General features: G+C 45.4%; 1 non-coding gene across 1 annotated transcript; it reads right to left on the reverse strand.

The window, feature by feature from the left end:
* Positions 1-10,516: 10,516 nt before the first annotated feature.
* Positions 10,517-10,645, reverse strand: LOC120934199. Its single transcript, XR_005748345.1, has one exon.
* Between the last annotated feature and the right edge of the window lie 511 nt (positions 10,646-11,156).

Raw genomic sequence — 11,156 nt, forward strand, 5'->3', positions numbered from 1 at the left:
TCACTTTCACAGGTAGCAGTTGTATTAAAATCTTTATTCACAAGGAATAAAAGATAACTTTAAGGTCAGCTAAACCCAAAAGTGGTTATTTTTTCATAATTAAAATGTACCAGTATATATTGTGATGTTGGGGGTTATTTAGCGTCTGTGTAGAGCAGGGATGTCCAAACTTTTTTCAAAGAGGGCCAGATTTGATTAAGTGAACATGCGTGAGGGCCGACTATTTTGCGTGACATTCTTTGAACCATTAAAATTCGGTCTAATGCCTTGTTTCCACTGCACGGATCGGTTCGGGTCAGAAAGAATGGAGCGGTTAGAATGGGACCGGTCTATTCTGCAGAGCATTTCCACTGCAAATCGGACCATCCGGGACCATGCAAGGTTTAGAAAAAAAGCCTAGCACATCCACCAATCAGTGAGATGTATTTGTAGGTCCGCCCTAATGGAACCGTTCCATTCTCTATGGCCCCACATCTGAAGCAGGACCCAGAATGGTTCGGTACGGTTCGCTTTTATGGCACGCTTTCATAATGGAAACACCCAAAAAAGCGAACCGAACCGTACCGAACCGATCCGCTCAGTGGAAACGAGGCATAAGTGTGTTTGTCCGAGCACTAATACACGGCCCAACAAGAATTCTCCTGCCTTTGTGGCTGTGTGTGGTGAGAAGATGAGCTTGGGCGTGTTATTTGTATATACTGTATATATTTCTTTTGTGGCCCCAATGAATCCCAGAGCGCTGCTCAGGACTAAGGATGAGTTTGGGCGTGTTATTTGGATATTCTGTATTTATCGGCGTATAACACGCATAGGCTTACCATTGCCATAAATGCACCCTCACATGTGCCATCTGTGCAGCCTCACATGTGCCATCTGTGCAGCCTGATCAATGCCCGTCTGCAGCCTCTGAGGGCAGAGGGAGGGGGTCGGGACAAGTGCCGACAGAGTACAAACAGGAGAATCTCTTGTTTACTCGGTGGCCTCTTTAATACAAAGTCCCGCCTCCTATGATAGACAGAACAGTCATCCAATGGCATCCCAGGAGACAGAATTTCCAATACAGAGGCTGCTGAGTAAACAGGGGATTCTCTTCATGTAATCTGACAGCACTTGTCCTGCCCCCTCCCTGTCCCCTCCAAGTCAGAGCTGATAAATACGGTAAATATCTTTTGTGGCCCTGGGGGCCACAAACAATATATATATCCCAATCCCCAGGGGGCCGTATTAAATCAACAGGGGGTCCGCATTTGGCCCGCGGGCCGGACTTTGGACATGCCTGGTGTAGAGCATACCAGTGAGCAGAGTCCACACCAGTTGTGCTGTTTTAAGGGTTTGTTGACCCACTTTTATTAAAAGAAAGAAAAACGTCCATCCGGAATTCCTACGCAGGGGTTTCAAGTTGCTACAGCAATAAAGTAATCAATCAATCGAAAATGCATAGCCACCTGGCTCTCTTCAGAAATACAGCCGCTTAGGCTTTACACTTCAGCCCTCTTGGCCATGTACCAAAGTTCCTGTACAAATCACTGTACCTTCTCTCAGCTTCTGTGCTGCTCAGCCCACAGCTTTGGGCCCTCTGGGCTAGATTCAGGTAGGGGCGCGCATAGTTATGGCGGCGCAGCGTATCGTATTTACGCTACGCCGCCGTAAGTTTGAGAGGCAAATGCTGTATTCACAAAGCACTTGCCTCCTAACTTACGGCGGCGTAGCGTAAATGGGACCGGCGTAAGCGCGCGTAATTCAAAAGATGACGAGGGGGGCGTGTTTTATTTAAATTAAGGTTGACCCTGCGTATTTTACGTTTTTTACGAACGGCGCATGCGCCGTTCGTGAAGGAATCCCAGTGCGCATGCTCGAAATTCCGACGCAAATCGTCATTGCTTTCGACGTGAACGTAAATTTTGTCCAGCCCTATTCGCGAACGACTTACGCAAACGACATAAAAAATAAAAAAATCGAAGCGGAAACGACGTCCATACTTAACATTGCGTGCGCCTCATAGAAGCAGGAGCAACGTTACGCCGAAAAAACCTTACGCAAACGACGTAAAAAACTACCGCCGGGCGCACGTACGTTTGTGAATCGGCGTAACTAGGTAATTTGCATACTCTACGCCGAAAACAACGGAAGTGCCACCTAGCGGCCAGCGTGAGAATGCACCCTAAGATATGACGGCGTAAGAGACTTACGCCAGTCGGATCTTAGGCTAATGTCGGCGTATCTTGCTTTCTGAATACAGAAAGAAGATACGCCGGCGCAGCTTTGAATTTACGTGGCGTATCTATGGATACGCCGGCGTAAATCAATGCTGAATGTAGCCCTCTGTCTATAGCATGCAGACATGCATGCTTCTCCCTTGCTTGCCTGGACTCCTTTGGAGGGTGGAGCCCAGAACACTGGTCCTGACTCTACTATAAACCCAGGACCCACCTGATCAATCAACCAGCCAGACTCCTGGCTGTTTCCAAAACCCGGTCCCAGGATAGGAGATTCCATCCCACCCATATCACTATGGAATCTCCGGGCTTCAGGTCCCCAAGTGGATTTTACAAACTTTGGAGGAAACTGATCAGATTCCTCCACATTAAATAACCCTGGAGCCCCTCAACCAGCCTATTTGAGAATCCTGGGCGACCATTACCAGGACAGGGAACTGTACTATCACAATATGTAGGGTCAAACCTGTTTTTTGGGGGGATAGGGAAGGCATGTGTTAAAATAATATTTACAGGCATCGTATATTGTTAGATGTGGTAAGACAGTGAGCTTGTGTGTGTGTGGGGGTGTTGTTGTTTGCCACCTCCCCCCCCCCCCAAAAAAAAAAACACCAGCCTCCACTGGTCACTTCCAGTATCAGTTTCGGAGCATTTTCACAAGTACAGATACATGTGCAAATGCTTAGTTTTGGCATTGATGCCGGTATCGGTGCAACCCTACCTCAAAGTCACATGGTACCGTAAGGCAAGCTCTATATTAGCAATCCTTAACGAAGAACATTCATTTTAAAGTTTTATGCCCTGTACACACGATCGGAAATTCAGACAGAAAAAGTCCAATGTGAGCTTTTGAACAGAAATTCCGACCGTGTGTATGCTCCATCGGACGTTTGCTGTCGGAGTCTCCACCAACAAAATATTGAGAGCTGGTTCTCAAATTTTCCGCCGGAAAAATTCCTATCAGAAAATCCAATCGTCTGTAGCAATTCCGAAGCGCAAAATTCCGACGCATGCTTGGAAACAATTCGACGCATGCTCGGAAGCATTGAACTTCATTTTCTCGGCTCGTCGTAGTGTTGTACGTCACCGCGTTTCTTGACGGTCGAAAGTTCAGAGAACTTTTGTGTGACCGTGTGTATGCAAGACAAGCTTGAGCGGAATTCCGTCGGAAAAACCACCCAAGGTTTTTCCGACGGAAAACTGAATAACTGACGATAACTGAATTAACCACTTAAGACCCAGACCTTTAGGCAGCTAAAGGACCCGGACAGTTTTTGCGATTCCGCACTGCGTTGCTTTAACTGACAATTGCGCGGTCGTGCGACGTGGCTCCCAAACAAAATTGGCGTCCTTTTTCCCCCCACAAATAGAGCTTTATTTTGGTGGTATTTGATCACCTCTGCGGTTTTTATTTTTTGCGCTATAAACAAAAATAGATTTTTTTTTTAAAAATGCAATATTTTTTACTTTTTGCTATAATAAATATCCCCCAAAAATATATAAAACATTTTTTTCCTCAGTTTAGGCCGATACGTATTCTTCTACATATTTTTGGTAAAAAAAAAAGGTTGGTTTGCGCGAAATTTATAGCGTTTACAAAATAGGGGATAGTTTTATTGCATTTTTATTATTATTTTTTTTTTTTTACTACTAATGGCTGTGATTAGCGATTTTTTTCATGACTGCGACATTATGGCGGACACTTCGGACAATTTTTACACATTTTTGAGACCATTGTCATTTTCACAGCAAAAAATGCATTTAAAATGCATTGTTTACTGTGAAAATGACAATTGCAATTTGGGAGTTAACCACAAGGGGGTGCTGAAGGGGTTATGTATGACCTCATCTGTGTTTCTAACTGTAGGGGGGTGTGGCTGTAGGTGTGACATCATTGATTGTGGTTCCCTATATAAGGGAACACACGATCTATGACATCGCCACAGTGAAGAACGAGGAAGCCGTGTTTACACACAGCTAGGGTTGCCAACTCATTCCTTTAAAACAGAACACATATGAATTACACAGGTTCTGAGGCTAATTTAATGCAAATAAGGCACCAAGTGAGTTTAATTACCTCCTTAATCAGCCACAGAACCTGTGTAATTAATATGTGTTCTGTTTTAAAGGGATGAGTTGGCAACCCTACACAGCTCTCCCAGTTCTTCAGCTCCGGGGACCGATCGCAGGACTCCAGCGGCGATCGGGTCTGCGGGTCCCATGGTCATGGAGCTTCGGACCGGGTCGTGGGAGCGCGCCGCGGGCGCGCGCCCGCGACCCACGGCTGGGCACCTAAAGAGGACGTACCTGTACGTGCTTGTGCATAGCTGTGCCATTCTGCCGACGTATATGTGCAGGAGGTGGTCCTTAAGTGGTTAATATGAATATGCATATGAGTTTGTTTTTTTCCTTTTGCTTAGTTTTATTTATTTTTGTGTGTGTTGCTTTAACTTTCTTGTTTGCCAAGTTTACTTTAAAAAAAAAATTGCTTCTGAAAATTCTGAACAGGCAAGATGAATCCATCCATAGATTTTTTCACCCGGCTGCATTCTCAGCGTTTGAGATAATCACATTCAGTCCTAGTTTTCCGTTTCATTAAACTGTGATTAACAACAGCTAATTTGGAATGAATGAACACTTCGTTGCAAAGTATATATTGACAAGACGTGAAAAGTGAAGCCGCTGAAAATGCTGAGAATTGCAGTCACCTTCTGTGAATTACAATGGCGAAGCGTCCACGGCACCAACCACTGTTACATACACCGGTTGTGCAGCTGCCTGAATCCTCTACAGGACCTTGTGCTAGCGGGTCATTCCGTGCATGGAAAAGCAAAAGCATGTTGCTTGCTTGATTTATCGAAGTAGCATTAGGAAACACATGGTGGATGATTAGGAATAATGACTGTGCATGTACAGATTCTGTTGCCAATATGAAAGCTCAGAAAAAACAGGCTACAGAATATACATAATGGCCCGGATTCAGAAAGCCCGGATTAACTTTGTGCGGGCGTAGCGTATCTCAGATACTCCGCGTAAGATATCTCAGATACGCTACGCCGCCGTACCTTAGTGAGGCAGGTTCTGTATTCAGAAAGAACCTGCGCCCTAAGTTACGGCAGCGTAGCGTATGTGGTCTGGCGTAAGCCCACGTAATACAAATTATCCAGGCAGTGGGCGTGTTGAATGTTAATGAATGGTGACCCCACGTAAATGACGTTTTTTACTAACAGCGCATGCGCCGACCGTGGACGTATGCCAGTGTGCATGCTCCAAATTACGCTGTAAAGCCTCATTGGTTTTGACGTGAATGTAACTTACGCAAAGCCCTATTTGCGAACGACCTAGGCAAATGACGAAAATTTGACGCTGGCCCGACGTCCATACTTAACATTGGCTACGCCTCATATAGCAGGGGTAACTTTACGCCGGAAAAAGCCTTAGGTAAACGGTGTAAAAAAATGCACCAAGCGGACGTACGTTTCTGAATCGGCGTATCTACCTAATTTACATATTCTAAGCGTAAATCCCTGGAAGCGCCACCTAGCGGCCAGCGTAAATATGCAACTAAGATACGACGGCGTAAGAGACTTACGTCAGTTGTATCTTAGCCAAATTTCGGCGCATCTTGCTTTCTGAATACAGAAAGAAGATACGCCGGCGCATCCTAGAATTTACGCGGCGTATCAATAGATACGCCAACGTAAATTCTTTCTGAATCCGGGCCAATATATATACAGTGCCTTGCAAAAGTAATCACTCCCTTGGCTTTATATCTATTTTGTTACATTACAGCCTTTAGTTAAAAAAAAAAAATGTAATCTGAATTATATGTGATGGATCAGAACACACTAGTCTAAGGCCCCTTTCACACGGACGGCTGTTTTGCCACAGATAAAAGCATGTTTATGTTTTGCTGGAATTCAAGACTCCAGGCACAGCGGTCAGCTGCATTTGTACAGTGCGATTAGCTGCGGTTGCGTTTAGCCGCGGTACGATATTGAACGGGGATCCGACTTGGATCCCTGCCAATACCAAGCACTGTGTCTGGTATGAATCTTGAGGGGGAACTACATGCCAAATTTCAAATAAAAAAACAGCATGGTTTCCCCCTCCAAGAGCATACCAGGCCCTTGGGTCTGCTATGGATTTTAAGGGGAACCCCCGCACGCCGAAAAAACGGCATGGGGGTCCCCCCAAAATCCATACCAGACCCGTATCCGAGCACGCAAGCCCAGCCGGTCAGGAAAGGGGGTGGGGACGAGCGAGCGCCCCCCTCCTTAACTGTGCCAGTTCGCATGCCCTCAAAGCACCCTGTCCCCATTTTGATGAGGACAGGGCCTCTTCCCGACAACCCTGGCCGTTGCTTGTCGGGGTCTGTGGGCAGGGAGCTTATCGGAATCTGGGAGCCCCCTTTAATAAGGGGGCCCCCAGATCCCGGCCCCACACCCTAGGTAAATCGTACCCCTACCCATTCACCTGGCGGGACATAAAAAAATAAAAAACACACTACACAGGGTTTTTTAAGTAATTTATTAGTCAGCTCCAGGGGGCGTTCTGCCGGGGCCCCCGCTTTCTTCTGTTAAGCTCTTTTATGAGCGGGGGCCCCAGGCTTCTTCGACGTCTTCTGCCGGGGGGGGGGGGGGGTCCCGGTCCTTACCGCCATCTGGTTCTCTTCCCCTGGGGGGGCCCGCTTTTTTCTTTAGCTCTTTTACGAGCAGGGGGCCCGGGCTTCTGTCGCCTTCTGCCTTCTTCTTCTCTTCTTCGATGTTGATACGTCGCTTCCTCCCGCTGTAATGCCGTGTGCGCGGCTCGCACCAATTTATATAGGCCTCTTATGACGTCACAGTCCCATCATGCTCCGGGTGGTGACGATATAAGGGGGCGGGGTCACCGGGTGATATCACGACAAGTGTCTTTTCTGTGCTTTTTATTACCCAACGGGGTAAAATAGTAGAAAGTTGAAGGGATAGAAGGTATGGAAGGTATCTGAGCAAATTTTCCACAAACTTCATGATACTATTCCGATCCATGATGCCAAATGGAATCCTTGGTGGTTGTTGCGTTTCCAAGAATGACCTGAATTTTTTATTTCTTTGGTGTCTGCTTTGTCTGAATATGATTTTATTTGGTTTGTTCTTATACGCCTTTCTTTTTTTATTTCTTTCTTTTTGCTCTTTATTTCTTCTTCTTTTTTTTTTTTCGCTGTTATCTTTGGTTTACAGAGGAAGGATGTATTAGCACCTGCGTACGCAAGATCTGTGACTGATGTTCATTTTTGATGTCATTTATTAGTTCAATTTTTGTGATTATCTATAATAGCCTATTATCGGACTAATGATAGTTTTTTCTGTTGGGAATTTCTTGATGTCATTAGACAAGTATTATGTTACGCATTGTTATGTTGTACTGTAAACTCCTGTGTTTTTATTTTTATTTCAATAAAAACATATTCTCAGTAAAAAAGAAGGTATGGAAGGTGACAGATTCAGGTGTAACTGGTTACTGGAAACAGTCCTGCTTCCAACAACAACTTTCCTTGCCACTCTAGCCAGAGTGGGTATAGTGCATCTGGATAGGCCTCTCTCACCAGCCTAGCAGCCAGAGTGTCATTCGGAAACTTTAGGGTGAAGTCTCTGCCACAGACCCTCCTAAAGATGGAGATAGCCTCGGTCCAAAATCCTTCTCAACTGGATTCAGCACCCGGATTTCCTTCAAACAGCTTTAGTTATGTCAGGAACTGATAGGTGACCATCGTCCAGCCTCTCAGAAACAAAGTGTCCTTCGATGAGCAAGTAGGCCTCTCCTGAGACACCAGCCTCGTGCTCGGTATCCCCCAGACAGGTTCTCCATCGATCAGCTTCCTCCCACGGGACGGACAGCCCAGGACCACTTGTAAATTGCAGACTCAGTCTACCTACTGAGTTCATGAGGTAGATTGATGCTCCGGACCAACATGGTCCCGGAGCCAGGAACACTGCAGCACACAGACACACACCCCGGCCAGGGGGGCCACACACAGGGGTGGTGGGACGACTGCCCAGGTGGATGGTGGCATGGCGACGACCCAAAACCAATGGCGTCTGCCCCCTAAATACCCCTCCACGACATGCACAGTGAGGCGATCAACCCTCCTGATTGGCTGCCGAGGAGAAGTATCCAAATGACCCTGACTCTACTGCTGCCACCTAGCGGCCCGGGGGTGCCTGAAAGTCCCCAGACAGCAAGCATGGAGCTGGAACAGAGGCTTTAAATTTAGTCAGATAAACATGGTCAGAGGCAACTAACTCTCTGACCCCCTCTAAATTTACAACCGCACCTGCTATGAAAGCAGCCAGGCGCTACACATGTACAAAGGGTTTTATTGAAAACACACATCAACAGGAAAGTACAAAACCAGTGGTGGACACATCATGGGCTAACAAATATACAGCTGCAGGCATCAAGAAGGTTAGTCCGTATTTCTGAAAATTGAGCCAGCCCTTAGAAGTCCAAGGGCGGGCATACATGGCCAGCAAAAGGATGTCCATACCTCATATGACCTGTTAAAGTGACTTTATGCTGGGCTAGATGACATACCGGCTGTCACACCGGAGCATATGTGAAACTTAAAGCGGGAGTTCACCCGAATTTTTTTTTTAACATTAGATTGATGCTCATTTTGTCAAGGGGAATCGGGTGTTTTTTTTTTAAATCGAAGCAGTACTTACCGTTTTAGAGATAGATCTTCTCCGCCGCTTCCGGGGAATGGTCTTCCGGACTGGGTGTTCCTATTTGATTGACAGGCTTCCGACGGTCGCATACATGGCGTCACGAGTAGCCGAAAGAAGCCGAACGTCGGTGCGGCTCTATACGGCGCCTGCGCACCGACGTTCGGCTACTTTCGGAAAATCGTGACGCGATGTATGCGACCGTCGGAAGCCTGTCAATCAAATAGGAACGCCCAGTCCCGCAGCCCATACCCGGAAGCGGCGGAGAAGATTTCTCTCTAAAACGGTAAGTACTGCTTCGAATAAAAAAAAACAACCCGATTCCCCTTCACAAAACAAGCCTCAATCTAATGTTAAAAATGAACTTTTTGGGTGAACCTCCACTTTAAAGCAAAATGGCTACATAACCTGCAACATTGCAAAAAAAGGAAAACAAACTATAAGATCACATAGCAAAGGATAACATTCACCAAATTGCAAAATGAAGAGCGGCACACCACGTGTCCAAGGCCAACAAGACCGAGCCTGTGGGCCCGTGCAACAGAGAGAGGAAAGAGAGAGACAGTGAGAAGAAAGAGAACCAGTTAGAAGAATAGTGTAGGCATATAATGCTAAAGAAATGTTTAATTTTTATTTTAAGTGATCACATAATCTCTTTTTTTAGCTGCATAAGGGGCTTGGAGAGGTGGGGGTGGAGAAACACCAGTACACTGACCTTTACAGTGAATGGCTGTGCAGAGGGACATGTCAGCACAAGTCTGATTCTTGGAGGACAGGCAGACTGTGCTTCCAGCTTAGCCAGAAAACTGACCATGCTGAGATAGATGTGCTCTCATGTCTAGCATGGTCAGTTCGAAATAGGAAAGCAGAGGGCCTGGCTGGAATCACTGGGTATTTCACAAAAAGGAAGCAATGCAAAGAACAAGATACTTTTCACCACAAATACATAGTACAACAGACACATATCCGTAATATGAAATGCTGGGGAAACATATTCTTTAAAGTGTATTTCCACTCTTTCAGCCAAATTGGGATAACGCCTACTATAACTGCTTGCTATGGGTGGGCAATCGGCAGGGGGAGGAGCATGGGCCACTGGAGTGGAACCCAAGAAGAGCAGGATAGGTGGGTCAGTATGATTTTTTTTTTTTAAATGAATGTTTACAATCAATAAAATAAATTAAAAGTTGCAGCTTACCTTTTTTAGATTGTGTACTATAGACCATCCAGCAATGAAAAATGCTAGGTAGTTTTGTTTGTATATGTTGGGCAGCTGTGTTTGCCATAATGACACCTATCTGTACTGTGCGGGCACATCTTCATTATCAATTATAACTAGATTAGAACACTGTTTGTCCTAGCAAAGGGTTAAAGGATTAGAGGCTGGGCTTCTTGCATTGTATGTTAATGAGAACAGACTTGGGACAGGCTCACTCACACACACCAGGCTTGAACGTTGCTCAAAAATCCTTGCAGTCAGCTATAAAACCTCCTCCTGAAAAACAACTAAAAGGGAAGAAATATAAGAAAAAGAATATATATGCATATACTGTATATATTTTTAGGCATGCAGTGAATGGGTTAAATAATAAACATGTATGGAGTCATCGCACAGGGAGCCCGATGTCTGTACAGGCCCTGTCGGCAGAAACCAATTCTTCTATGTGGCAGACAGAAGTCCCATTAAATAGCTAATTAATGCAACTAGTCAACGTCAGCCACAAGTGTCCTACAGGATCGAACCCTGGACCTTTTGGCTAATAAGTTGGAGGCCAAACCAGCAGAGCCACAGCAAGTTTCTCAAAATTGACCTCAAAATTTACCTCAAAAGTGGAAATATACTTTGAATTTTTTTTTTATACTTTTCATATGGCAATTCTTCCTCAGTCTTGAATGTAGATGACCAGAACATGCTCTAGCAGTAAGATCCCAGAGGTCTCCCAAACAAAATTGGCGTCCTTTTTTTCCCACAAATAGAGATTTATTTTGGTGGTATTTGATCACCTCTTCGGTTTTTATTTTTTGCGCTATAAACAAAAATAGAGCGACAATTTTGGAAAAAAATGCTATGGCCCAGATTCTCTTATATGGGCGTAAAACTGTGCGGGCGTAACGTATTTGATTTACGTTACGCCACCGCAAGTTTTGCAGGCAAGTGCTTTATTCACAAAGAACTTTCCTGTAAAGTTGCGGCGGCATTGCGTAAATCACCCTTTGCAAGCCCGCCTAATTC

Source organism: Rana temporaria, chromosome 3 (genome assembly GCF_905171775.1).
Source record: "Rana temporaria chromosome 3, aRanTem1.1, whole genome shotgun sequence".
Taxonomy (NCBI): Eukaryota; Metazoa; Chordata; class Amphibia; order Anura; family Ranidae; genus Rana; species Rana temporaria.